At 41.8% G+C, this 13,888-nt stretch overlaps 1 protein-coding gene across 3 annotated transcripts in view; it reads right to left on the reverse strand.

Moving 5' to 3' along the window:
* The window catches only part of AHCTF1 (AT-hook containing transcription factor 1), an 85,410-nt gene extending 84,251 nt beyond the window's left edge, over positions 1–1,159 (reverse strand). For all 3 annotated transcript variants that reach the window (XM_073338312.2, XM_073338314.2, XM_073338313.2), the window contains exon 1: positions 957–1,159. The gene's annotated coding sequence lies outside the window, so the exon portion shown is untranslated. The remainder of the gene's footprint in view (positions 1–956) is intronic.
* Positions 1,160–13,888: the final 12,729 nt, after the last annotated feature.

A 13,888-nucleotide genomic window follows, 5' to 3' on the forward strand; every position in this document is an offset into this window, starting at 1 on the left:
AGACTAGATCCCAAGAGGCATTCCCCTTAAACCATCCCATTCCCGCCCTAACAGGGGACCAGCCTTAACTGAATTCTGATTCGAGCCCCTGCTGCAGAGCCCCATTTTACACCACCTTCTGGCTGTCAATGTTAGGAAAATTAGCGGACAACAAAAGGTTAAAAATATTTTTCCCACTGATGGAAGTTCTGAGCTTATTGTGGTATATCTAAGATTTAAGAAAACCAGAAATGAAATTCGGAACTATTTAACATCATTATAATCCGCAACTTTGTGCCCTACCCATTGATACATACAGTACTTTAAAAAAGCATGCACCTAACAGCAGGCAATGGAAAGTTGCACCGACTCTGTAGCCACATAGCTACAAGAGTCAAAAATGCACGGGAACCTCACAAAAACGCACTACATTTCGACAAACTATCAAAAATGCACCCGCTTTACGTGCAAACCTTCCCATCCCCCCTCCCTGAAACCTAAGGTGTCTCCTGCCCAGATGTCCCCCTAGAAACTGTCTGACGGGGGAGGGGGACGGGCTAGGGACAAGGCAGCATCATTGCCCGGGAGCAGCACAGCTCGTTTGGCCGGCCGGGCTGCCGCGATCCCCACACCCCCACCAGCGCCTCCATGTGCTCTGCCCGGGCCCAAGCGCTGGCGGGGCGGCACCGAGCGACCCTCCCGCCTCACCCGCGGTCGGGCTGCAGCGGGAACAGGCTGCGGCCCCTCGCTCGGGCACCGGGCACCAGACACCGCCATGTGCGGCGGCGGCTGCGCGGCCCGGGGTCACTTACATAAGGGGCCGGCTCCCCCGCCCCCTCGCCTGCCGGGCCCGCAGCGACTGCGCCGGGCCGCTCCCTGCCCACCCCCAGCCCCGTGTCCCTCCCGGGCCCGGCGCCCCGCCGGGGAGCCGGAGCCGGCCTAGCCGGGCGGGCTGCAGCGGAACCTCCCGCAGGTACCTGCTGGGGCGGGTGTCACCGCCGTCTGCCCCCTGCCCGGCGCGGCTCCTCTCCCCGGTGCCGGTCAGGGCGGCGGCATCTCCCCACAGCGGTTAAGGCGGGCGCCTGCCTCTCCCGGGCCTGCCCGGCTCCGCCGCACTCGGTGTCTGCGCAGCAACCCGGTCCCCCCCCGACGCACACCCGCTCACCACCGGGAAGGGAAGGGGGGGCAGATCTCGCGAGTGCAGCCGCCGTCACCGCGGGAATTTTCAAATTCGCAACCTTTCCCCAGGCTCAAGCGGTCCGGGGGGGAGGGGCAGGGGCTCGAACGCAACGGGCGCAGAACTACAAATACCAGCATGCACCGCTCCATCCGCTGCAGGGCGGATTCCGGTAGTCCACGGACCATTGCAAGCCGGGAATTGTAGTCTCTTTAGGATTACAAAGTTGCTCACCGTTCAGGCCGGAAGGGGCTGTTCTTTGGCCACCCCAAAGAGCATTTGAGGATTTCTTCTTTCCTGTTTTTTTTTCTCTTCTTCCTCCTGTCTTTCTTTTTCTTTTCCTTTCTTTTCAGTCCTAGAGTCTCACTCACTAGCACAAGGATTCAGTGTCTGGGCTAGGAACACATCAGGAATGGCTTATTTGTTTAGAAAAGCCTTTTCCAGAAACCTCTGGTAGACAGCAATTGTTAGACTCAGTTTTAATTTTCCATGCTTCGATGTTAACTTCCTGAACACGACTTGACCATATCTGAATTAGACTGAGGGCGCATACCTCACCAATGTCTGCAGAATTTAAACTTTAATTTAAATCAAATAAATGCATAGCCTTTATTGCGGTCATCATATCATTTAAATAGCCAAAGGCACTTTCATATTGTTGCTGCTTAGGATGACCTGAGCAACAGCAGAGGCAGGCACAGAGGAGCCTCCTTAAAAAAAGAAAAGGAAGGATTGTATAGCAAAGATCCTCCTTCCATTGCAGCCTTCAGATTAGCAATGAGGCTAGACAGAAGAATGTCACCCCCTTGCAGCTCCTTTCTTCAAGTATCTGAATAGGTAGGGTGCTTCAAATGTGCTCGGAACTCACTAGCCAGAGGGTGGCAAAAGGATGGAGTACCCTAGCAGGATCCAGACAGAGCAATCCAGAAAGAATCTTAGCACCCTCTCTCTTCTCAACAGCTGGGAATACAGACAGGGCATATGTGCCTCACTTCAAGCTTTTGTTCTGAAACTCAAGCTTTTAGGTAATTTCCTATCCCTATATCAGAAAGGAGATACTGTGGCTGGCATGAAAGAGAAAAAGAGAGAGTAGGGTCCTATTCCACCAGCCCCAAGGCTGACAGTGCTTACTATCATGCAGAATCCTTTAAAAAAAAAAGGATATATTATTTTCCCGATTAAAAAAAAATTATTGCAGCATGTTAATTCTTTTTCAAATGGCAAAGTGGTGCAAGTGGTGATGTCACTCAAGAGCAAAGCCTCTTTAATTTCCTGCTGTAGAAAGGTATAGTCATAGACATAGATTTTATGGGAAGAAGGGACCATTATGATCTTCTGGTCTGACACGTGTAACAGGCTAGGAAATTTCACTCAGTAATTCCTGAATTAAGTCCATAACTTCTCATTGAACTACAGCAAATCCTTTAGAAAGACTGACTTCTGATTTAAATACTTCAAGAGATGGAGAATCCAATCTATCCCATTTTGGATTACATTTGCTGGTCTTTCCTCCCCAGCAAAGCACCATTATTTTTATAGCTGTTTAAGTCCTAGATATGTTAAACAGAGACTTATAATTTAAAAAAAAATGTTTAAACACAAAATAGTCCCCCAAAGCGAAATATTAAGAATCCCCCCTCTGGGTGTGTACACCAAGTCCAGGTTCTTTTTAGATCTGATGTGTCAGAAGAGACAAATACCTCCCTATCAGCACTGTAATACAGGCAAGATTTACTATTGAAGGGGATCCCATCATCTCAAAGCCTGTGGAGCTTGCCCCAATCATTTTTCTTGTCATCTTCTAGCTAGCAGAAGTCTGGTACATTTTACAAGTGCTGATTTAATGTTTTAATAACTTACATTAATCAAACTATGTATTTGAGGTAAGAGCAGGAGGTTAGAACTTTAGATTTTTGCACTTTAATGTTGTCAAAAATAGTTTTACAGACCTAACTACAAGTTTCCTAACAACAACCAAAAATAGTTGAATAAAATTTGTCAGTTATAGCTAGCTTTCAAACTTAGGCTCTACAGAATATTTAGATCTCTGGTGGTTTTGGTCAATGCCATCCAACAATGAGTTTCTTTTGGAGTCATAACAGACTGTTGTTTTCAAGACCTGTTTTCTTGGAGTGAGAAGAGTTCCTTGAATGTGCTAGGTTGTGGTTGTTCTATTTTTAATATGGTAGAAAAATTCCTATTATACTCCCCCCAACTGCCCTTTCCTCCCTTTATGTCATTGGAACTCCATCTAAATGGAGAACTTTTTGCAATTCTCCCAACAGACGCTGCACCTATACTAGGCCAAAAGTGGAAGAATTGCCAAAAATTCTCAATGTAGGCAAGACTTCATTGTGGATATGTCCACATTTGGAGGGTCAAATTTACTGCTGTTCAAATCCTTCTCATCAGGCAGAGGAGGGAAATGAAGTGGGGTTTTCCACATCCTAAGTGAGGTGAGCCTAACCCCTGGGCTAAAGATTATAAGAGAGGCTACCATCTTCTCCTCTTTTCCCCCAGTCATTTTGTGTGGAGTTCGGCATTTTCTGCACACATCTACAAGAGTGGGTTCTGCGGGCAACACAGGCAAGGGATCTTCACCTGCTCTGAGGATCACCCTAGGTAGGGCTTAGGTGTGAGATAGGCATCTGGACATCTGCCTGAGGCATTGTGTCCATGCTCAGAGGCTGAAACTTTAGGTGCCTAGGGATTTTTAGGAACCTCCACAATTAGAGACAGATGGCAGTTAAGCAGAGGTTTCCTGCCAATGTAACTACACTGCTATGCTGACTTAATTCCACCTCCACGTGCAGTGTAGAGTCAAGGTCAATGTAGTTAGTTTGATGTTATGTCAGCACAGACACTGTGTTGCTTATGACAGGTTTCAGAGTAGCAGCCGTGTTAGTCTGTATTCGCAAAAGGAAAAGGAGTACTTGTGGCACCTTAGAGACTAACCAATTTATTTGAGCATAAGCTTTTGTGAGCTACAGCTCACTTCATCGGATGCTGTAGCTCACGAAAGCGTATGCTCAAATAAATTTGTTAGTCTCTAAGGTGCCACAAGTCCTCCTGTTCTTTTTGTGTTGCTTATGTTGACTGTTACTGGCTTTCAGGAGCCATCCCACAATGTCACGCACTGATAGTACAGTCGATACAAGTGCTCCTGGTGAGGATGAGTACCGCTGACACAAGAAGAAAACTCTAGATACAAACAGGCGATGTAATTATTGCAGTGACTGTATGCAGTGACTGTATGTAAGTTAGGTCAACTTAATTTTGTAGTGTAGACATGGTCTGAGTCAAGTCACACAGCCTTTTGTTTTTTGCCACCCAAACAAAGAACACTTTTACAGCATTGTGAAAAAGAGCAGTCTTTGCATTCTGTATTTAAGGTATGTTTGAATGACAGCCATCTCCCTGCTTTCCTTTGTTCTAATGTTTTTCCGTTTACATTGTTTCAAGTAGGATAATAAGCTGCACATTATGTAAATGAGCACCAGGTAACTATGCCCATTATTATCTCTGGAATAGCTTTTGTCAGTTTAAATTGAATACATTTGAATTCTCTATTGTCAACTCTTGCAAGAAGAATATGGAATTCTTTGCTGCTCCCTTGCATTTTAACAGAATTTGGCTTTCTTGCTTCTTTTTTTCCCCCATACAGTGTGCTTCATGAAGAAATGTTTTCAAATAATTTTCAAAGTATTTGTATCTGTGATTTATCTAAGCAGTCTGGATGAAAAGTGGTGCAGTTTGAACCCTCACTTGAATATTAAATATTTAGCATTTATGGAGCCTTTTTTAGGTATAGATCACACACAGCTATACACAGCTGGTATCAGAATGCAGGTCTTCTGATTTTCAGCCCTGTGCTCTATCCCTGGACCACTTCCACACTGCATTTCATTTATGTTTATTTCAGATAAGAAAACATGACAAAAGTGGAATCTACATAAAAATCTATACTGATATGTAATCTAGTTATTGAGAGAGACTGTATAACTAAGACCTTGTCTACACTGCTATTTTACAGTGCTGCAACTTGCAGCGCTCAGGGGGCTGCTTTTCACACCTGAGTGAGAAAGTTGCAGTGCTGTAAAGTGGCAGTGTAGACAAGGCCTTATACTGGGGTTATAAGACTTTCCTGTGTGCATGTATTGATCTAACTTAACAAAGGGATGGGGGAAGAGCATATCATGGCTTTCCAGATAAGGACACTCGGGTGCACATTATAAAGACAATAGGCCATGGTGATAGCTTCTAAGATACTTGTTCCTGTAGTCAGCCTTGTTTTGCAATGCTGGGACCTACCAGATCCAGAGAATGGTAAGCATGGGGAAAAGCAAAGCTGGTTTACTAGTTTTAAGCTCTGTTTTCTTTTAAATGCTTTTGATATAGCTAAATACTTTGCCTTAAAGGAAGCTGTTTGGTCACAAATTACCACAGTTACTGCCTATGTAGGGAATATCACTGCAGGGTCTGACCATAAGTCAGATCTGCTAAGGTGATCACAGCTGATATACAGGGAACTTCTACCCAGCCTGAGAGGTGATGGACGCAACTGTTAAACAGAGCCTGTCAGAAAAGTGATTCAGTCAATTAATATGCTTCCTAGACAGCTAATTTGCATGCAACAATTCAATTGATTGTAATGAGTCAGTGGTATGAGAGAGACAGTTCCCACTGGTAGATTAAAGAGCTGTGACAGACTGTAAAGCTGCATGCTAACTTGTGCATGTGGGCATGAAAGGCTTCCCATAGTACTCTACTGGGGCAACTGAGGTAGGGTTACAGGGAAAGCCCATAGAGCAGGCTCATGGACTGGACTCTCCCTGCCTCCATTCACTCTTTACATAGGGCTGGTCTCCCAAGCTCAGCCTTTTAAATCAATAAAGTCAATTTCAAGTTAAGGATGAAATTCACTAGTGCTCTTCTGCAACTTTGAGCTGCTCTTGCACCGCAATAAACCAAGCTTAACTGGCCAATGCACTCTGGCTGCTTTGGTGTTCCAATGAATCTACTTTTAAGAGTTAAAACTAAATAATTGAAGGTTGATAATATTTCTAATGATTTTGAAGCTATATCTCATGGTAGAAATATCACATCTTTGGGTTTCTTGTTCAGAGTTCATATGGAATTTAATATCTTTTAAAGGAAATTCCCAGACAAAAAACTGTTAACTTTGTGGTAAGATTGAGAGTATGTATCAGTAACTTAAGGTAAAACTCAGAGAGTTGTAATTATCCCAAACCAAGCATTATAAACCCAGGAAATTCAGAGTTAAGGTTATACTTAAAATCTAATTCAAACATGTAAATGTAGGAAATGCACTGTTACGAGACCCAAACAACCTTAACTCAGCCCTGGCTGGACACCATAAAGAGAACATATGAAAAAAATTGAGCCTGACTTTAAAAGCCAGTTTAATCTAATCTGGGACTACAACCACTAAAATGCCTTAATCATAGTCTCAAGATTATTGTATGGAGTCACTACAGGGCAGAGTTAAGGTTGTTTGGGTGCCTGAGCTGTGCATTTCTTACACTTAAGAAAAATGCAAACATGTTAAAGTAACTTTAATTTCCAGGGTTTAAAATCTTGGTGTTGGGATAAGTACAATATTTCGGATCCTTAAATGATAGACACGTACTCTAAACCTTCACGTTAATCCAGTTTATCTGGTTTTATTAAACTATATTATTGTAGGAGCCTGATTTTATGAACATCACTCTTATGAACAGTTGGTTGTATGAACCATTTTTTTTCTGCCACTGAAGTATTCTTTTTAGGGCTGTTGCTTAATCGCAATTAACTCACATGATTAACTCAAAAAAATTACACAAGAAAACCAACTGAAATTTATTAAGTATTTTTGGATTTTTTTTCTACATTTTAAAATATATTGATTTCAATTACAACACAGAATACAAAGTATTAGACAATACAGAATACAAAGTGTGCAGTGCTCACTTAATATTTTTGATTACAAATATTTGCACTGTAAAAATGATAAAATAGTATTTTTCAATTCACCTCATACAAGTACTGTAGTGCAATCTCTTTATCATGAAAGAGCAAATTATAAAAGTAGATTTTTTTTGTTACATAACTGCACTCAAAAACAAAACAACATAAAACTTCAGAGCCTATAAGTCCACTCAGTCCTACTTTTTGTTCAACCAATTGCTAAGAGAAACAAGTGTGTTTACATTTAGAGGAGATAATGTTTCCCTCTTCTTATTTACAATGTCACCTGAAAATGAGAACAGGCATTTGCATGGCACTTTTGTAGCCGGCATTGCAAGGCCAGATATGCTAAACATTTGTATGCCCCTTCACGTTTCGGCCGCCATTCCAGAGGACATGCTTCCATGTTGATAATGCATGTTAAAAAAAATGCAATAATTACTTAGTGACTGAACTCCTTAGGGGAGAATTGTATGTCTCCTGCTCTGTTTTACTCGTATTCTGCCATATATTTCATGATAGCAGTCTTGGATGATGACCCAGCATGTGTTGTTCGTTTTAAGAACACTTTCACAGCAGATTTGACAAAAAACGCAAAGAAGGTACCAATGTGAAATTTCTAAAGATAGCTACAGAACTTGAACCAAGGTTTAAGAATCTGAAGTGCCTTCCAAAATGTGAGAGGGACAAAGTGTGGAACATGCTTTCAGAACTCTTAAAAGAGCAACACTCCAATGTGGAAACTACAGAACCCGAACCACCGAAAAAGAAAATCAACCTTCTGCAGCTGGCATCTGACTCAGCTGATGAAAATGAACATGGATCGTTATCAAGCAGAACCCGTCATCAGTATGGTTGCACGTCCTCTGGAATGGTGGTTGAAGCATGAAGGGATATATGAATCTGTTTTTTACAGTGTGAATACTTGTCATCAAAAATAAACGTGAGCTCTGTATTCTGTGTTGTAACTGAAATCAATATATTTGAAAATGTAGAAAACATCGCAAAATATTTAGACGGTATTCTATTATTAACAGTGAAATTAATTTTTAATCACTTGATAGCCCTAATTTTTTTTTGCTGTCAAATGTGACTTCAGTCCTTCAGCCAACAATCAAGCAACTGTTTAGGTGTGAAAAGATTATGATTTGGTGTCAAAGAAGAGATGCAGTTCTCTCAAATTAAAATCAGGCACTCTGTATATGTTACCATTATATATACTATCAGTGAACAAATAAATTAACTTATGCACCATACATACTGTAATTTTGAGACATTACATTTTATTAACACCTCAATCTCCAATTACTTCATAAATAGGGATTCTACTGTAATTGTATTACTCATATCGTACATTTAAAAATATGCATCGATTACAGACGTCAAAACCAAAGCAATTACTGGCTTAATGAACCAGAAACAGTATAATAGGATCTCTACTGTTCTCCTCTCAAGTAGGAGTAATTTAATATAAAAGGGCACCACAGAACTTCCTGGAGAAAGAGACAATTAAATGATGATAGAAGCTGCATAAAGAAAAGGAGACAGAAGTGTCCACATGTCAATGCAAGCTGAATAATGGATGTGTATGAGACCTGAAACTGCTTTCTAAACCAACACAGAATATATTGTTCAAGTTTCAACTTGGTCTAGTTAAATACCGTAGCCTGATTTTTAGAGGTGCTGAGCACTTGCAGCTGCCATTTGCTTAATTGGTAATGGTGGGTTATCAGCCCATTTCAGCATCAGGCCGTTTTATCTTCTAGGAATGTCTTCCAGAGTCTAATCTATTTTTTATTCAACAATGTGTTTTAAATAGCTTCAGGTGACCTATAGCATAATAGCCATTTTTAAAAGTGCAGCAGCTCAATCCAGGCCTACTTACTGAAATATTTTAAAACAGAACTTTGCCATATGTGCTTTTGAGAAGGAGAGGCCACTCAGGCCCCCAATGATGACAAATGAGAAAAGATGACCTGACAGAAGAGACAGGAATAGTTACTGTCTCCTCATCTAATTAAATGAGTTAAATGTGGGGAGAGAAAGGAGAAAGCGGAAGAGGTGATATGCAGGGAAAACATTGAATTGGGTGGAAGTTTTGAATCCAAAATGGAGGTTAGAAAGGGTGTTGTCCGAGGCCTAGATTCTCTTGAGCAGTCATTTGGTGCAGGACTGGGGATGGGAGGGCAAAGTTATTTATACCATCGTTCATTTGCTTGGGCTGGCCAGGAGCCAGTGTGGGACCTAGTAAGAATAGCTCTAAGATCAGTTCGGGCAGCCAAGGATCTCTGGTGCATAAGGATGCCCTAATTATCTCCCTTCCCCCTGGAATGGCCCCTATGCTGTGTGCTGATAGAGGGGTGAGATAGAGTTGAACAAAAGAAAAGGTTTCTGCGAAGTTTGAAGAAAATCCATCAGATAGTTTTGGAGTCATAGGTCTTTAAAAAGTTACCCTGATCTGAAATTTGAACTTGTCTAATATTTCTTTGGACTTTGGGCCCCTTTTAGCTCAAAAATACCTTGCTAGAGTTGTTTAATCTCCTTGAACTCATGGAATGGCTGTAGTTGAAAAAAAAACAAGGGTTGTAAAACAAAGATGTTAATTATTTTTATTGTGCGTAGTTTGGAGCCGAGTCCTTTTACTCTCACTGATTTCAATAGCCATTTTTTTTTTGCACCATTAACTTCAGTTGGAGCAGGATTGGGTGTTATGGATTCTCCATTTCTGTGCTCAGTGGTTAGGAGGTATTGTGGCATAGCAGATTAGGCGTAGGCTGTAATACTGAAAACCCTGGATTCTAGTGTTTGGTCTGGCACTTACTTTGCTATGATTTTTTCCATCAACATTCAAGAATGAAAGCAGGCTGTGCATGAATACATGACTAATTTAGCAGAGTGAATGTGTGTCTCCTGTGGTGTGAATGAGGTAGGGATCAGCCAGAGCTTTCATCTGGACCAGCACCATGCACTGCTTTAATTTAATAATCTGGTGACACAGTTTCACAAGTTTTAAATCAAGGAGATGGTATGTCTTTATTTAGCTATACATAATTAAAAAAAAAACTTTCAAAAACTAAACTGAAGCTGCTGAACGACAGCAACTTTTCCTCTTGATCATTTGTAAAACCGAGTCATTTAAAAGCAAGGAAATGAATACTTTAGGACATCAAAATCTTACACTCATGACATAAAAAGTTATTCTTATCGAGTATAAAGAACTGTATATTTCTTCACAACACAACAGCCTTAACTCTGACCCAAAATTAGTACTAATTCTTTCATTAGTAATCTCAAAATATAAACACAAAACCATTTTGTATTTAGGTTATATCAATATGTTCTCATTAATAATCACAGTATGCATCAAGCTCAGGATAGCTATTGTTACAGCCTGATGAGTGCATACCAGTCACATATCCTTCCTAAAGTGGGAGTCTCCCACATTCTCATGTCCTGCACCCATCTCATGAATGTTCCAAAATCTCTCAACCAGCTACATTTATCATAAGGCGGGGGGTGGAAAGAGCAGCTGATTATATGTCAAAGTGTTACAGGGAAGATCATGACGCATCACATTTATGTAGCCTTTGCCTAACCTTTCTTTGTTTTTTTATGTGCTTGTAAGGAAAGGTAGGTGGATGCTTAAATATTTCTAAAGTGATTAAAATATATATTTTTAAAAAAATGAATAACTCACCACTACCATATTTGCTTCCTTTGCAGCTTGTTATCAGTTTGCAGCACAGGAAACTCTGATGTTCTAAACTAGCCTTGTATCATTACTACTTTGTCCAACCCTATTGGTAACTGATGGATTCACTGACATTCTAAATATTAAATGCAAAGAGATTTTTATGCAACATTTAGATTACACAATGAAAATATCAGCCAGTCAAGAAATGGAAAACTAACGTTCAAGGAACAGTAACTTGACTGCAGTGTCCATTTTGAGCTGCAGAGTATACATTTTCCAACATAAATATTAATATGGTACACATTTAAAAAGAGAATAAAAACACTAAGTATCATATGTGTAACATGGCCAAGATAGTATTGCTGTTAGCTCTGAAATTTTTTATGGCCTCATTTTGTTGGTAATTTTCACTGTTAAAACTTTAATGTTCATTAATCCAGATTTCAACTTTTCCAAAATTTGGGAAGAGGGGAGTGCCTTCTGAGCTGGGATTTCAAAGTTCTGGCCCATCTGCAGTTTCAATCAGTTAGTATTATTTGTAGTAGGGAATACAATAGAAGGCTAAGTAATTATCAATCTCTCTCTCAAATATAGCAAACATAACATTTTAAAACTTTTAAAGAACAGTATTTAAACAACTAACCATTATGAACATGTGTATCTTACAACTGAGTCACCATCAGCTTTAGGGCCTTGCATCAGGATCCACTAGCATTGACCTCTGTGCCCAAGTGGGGTTCTATTGACTTTAGTGGAAACCTTTATGGAGCACAAGTTTGACCTACCAAGTCTCAGTTCAGAACTGGGGCCTCGCTCCACTCGGGGGATTAGGTGTTGCAACGCTGAGCATCATAGTGCCTAACTTTTAAGTGCTTAGAACAAACAAACAAACAAACAAAAAACCAAAAAGGAATAACACTGTGGAATTAGCAAAAACAATGAGGACTCCTTGTGGCACCTTAGAGACTAACAAATTTATTTGGGCATAAGCATTCGTGGGCTAAAACCCACTTCATCAGATGCATCAGCCTCTTAGCACGCCTACTGGGTCAGGCCTCACAAACAATTTAGGCAAAGGAGCACCTAAACTTCGTCCGGTTTGTGAATTGCTCTGGGTCTTAGGTGGGAGATAGGCACCTGGATATGTAGAATGAGGCAAGCTTAGTGCCCGAAACATATGCACCTAGCAAACTTTTACCCTGAAAACATAGGCACTGAGTGAGTTTAGGTACTTACAGAATTAGGTGGCAGCGAAGTAGGGTTTTGTGGATCACAGTGTTATCTAACAGGACTTACATTAACAAGTGCCAACTTTTCCCGGCGCCAGTGGGTGCTCGCGGCCGCCTCCGGCCCCACCCCGACTCCGCCCCTGCCCCACCCCCATTCCAACCCCTTCCCCAAAGTCCCCGCCCCAACTCCACCCCCTCCATGCCCCTATTGGACCCCTCCCCAAATCCCCGCCATGGCCCCACCTCCTCCCCTGAGCGCGCCGCATTCTCCCTCCTCCCCCTTCCCAGCACTTGCCGCCATGAAACAGCAGTTTCGCAGTGCAAGCACTGGGAGCCAGGGGGAGAAGCAGGATGTGGCAGTGCACCCAGGGGAGGAGGCAGAGCGGAGGTGAGCTGGGGGGGCGGGGAGCTGCCAGTGGGTGCAGAGCACCCACTAATTTTTCTCCAGCCACCATGAGCACCATGGGGCACCATGAGTTATAAGTCAAACATCAGATGATTCACTCACTTTTTCATACTTCATGTGGATGCATTTTTCCTCTCTGACTTTCACTAGCAGTCTGGTCCCCAGGCATGTTGGTTTCTCACAAAAGCCTGAGCTTTACAGGGCTGCTGCTGTCACAATTTCTGAAGGAATTAAAGGAAATGCTTATTTGACTCCTGTTAGTTTCTGTGGGATCATGTTATGGGACTGAGATCTGGAGAGAAAAAGAAATCTCTCTTCTTCCTTGTTGCAAATTTGCAATCAGCATTCTTTCCTTATCTCTGATTTCAGAGATAGTGCAGTAATTTTGATACCTGCCTTGTTTGTCACAGATTCTTTTCTAACTGGGTTCTTGTAACTGCTCAAATAACTGAGATCATTCTGACAGGTTTCAGAGTAGCAGCCGTGTTAGTCTGTATTCGCAAAAAGAAAAGGAGGACTTGTGGCACCTTAGAGACTAACCAATTTATTAGAGCATAAGCTTTCGTGAGCTACAGCTCACTTCCTCAGATGCATATCGTGGAAACTGCAGCAGGCTTTATATATACACAGAGAATATGAAACAATACCTATTCCCACCCCACTGTCCTGCTGGTAATAGCTTATCTAAAGCTATTATCTTTTCTTTTTGAGATCATTCTGAATATCAAGAAGAAATAAGTAGTTCAAAAAAGGTGATGAAATCAAAATCTGCCTTAGCTGGGGATGGTTTGGGCTTGCAAATCATTTTCCACCGGCTCGTTTTTTTCTCCAAATAGATTGCTATTGTGACAGCCACTCTGAAACCAGCATCTCTGCTTATTATTTTCACTTGTTTGGATGTGGTGCTCTCTATCGGGTCTGACAGCAGCTATTCACAGGAGGCATGGGAGCACAGCTGGGGCAGAGGCCTCCGACCTCCCTGCAGATGTCTGTCTCCCGCAGAGCCTCAGCACCTACAATACAGTCATAAAGCAGGATCTTACGAAGCTACATTTTAAAACCCAACTTTCAAAATACCAAGTGTACCAGGGGACTCACATCAACACACTTAAAGTCAATTTCCCAATGATTTTGGTGATTGCCATTGTTACAGAAGCGATTTTTGTAAACCCAAGTTATGCAGCACAATGGCAACAGGCAGTGCAGTGTTGCTAGGTGATGCAGAGGAGTTACAGACCAACCTGCAGATTTTTTTTTTTAAGACAAAAAACTTCCAACAACTAGGGGCTTGTCTACACACTAATTGGCGCCAAAAATCACTACAACACTCTGCTTTGATGCACGCCTTTTGTTTTGGTGCACGTCTGCATGTAGACACCTATGTTTTGGATTAAGAGTGTCTTATTTTGACAGTTTAAGTCAGTAAGGAATCCGCT

The sequence above is a fragment of the Lepidochelys kempii genome, chromosome 3, assembly GCF_965140285.1.
Source record: "Lepidochelys kempii isolate rLepKem1 chromosome 3, rLepKem1.hap1, whole genome shotgun sequence".
NCBI lineage: Eukaryota > Metazoa > Chordata > Testudines > Cheloniidae > Lepidochelys > Lepidochelys kempii.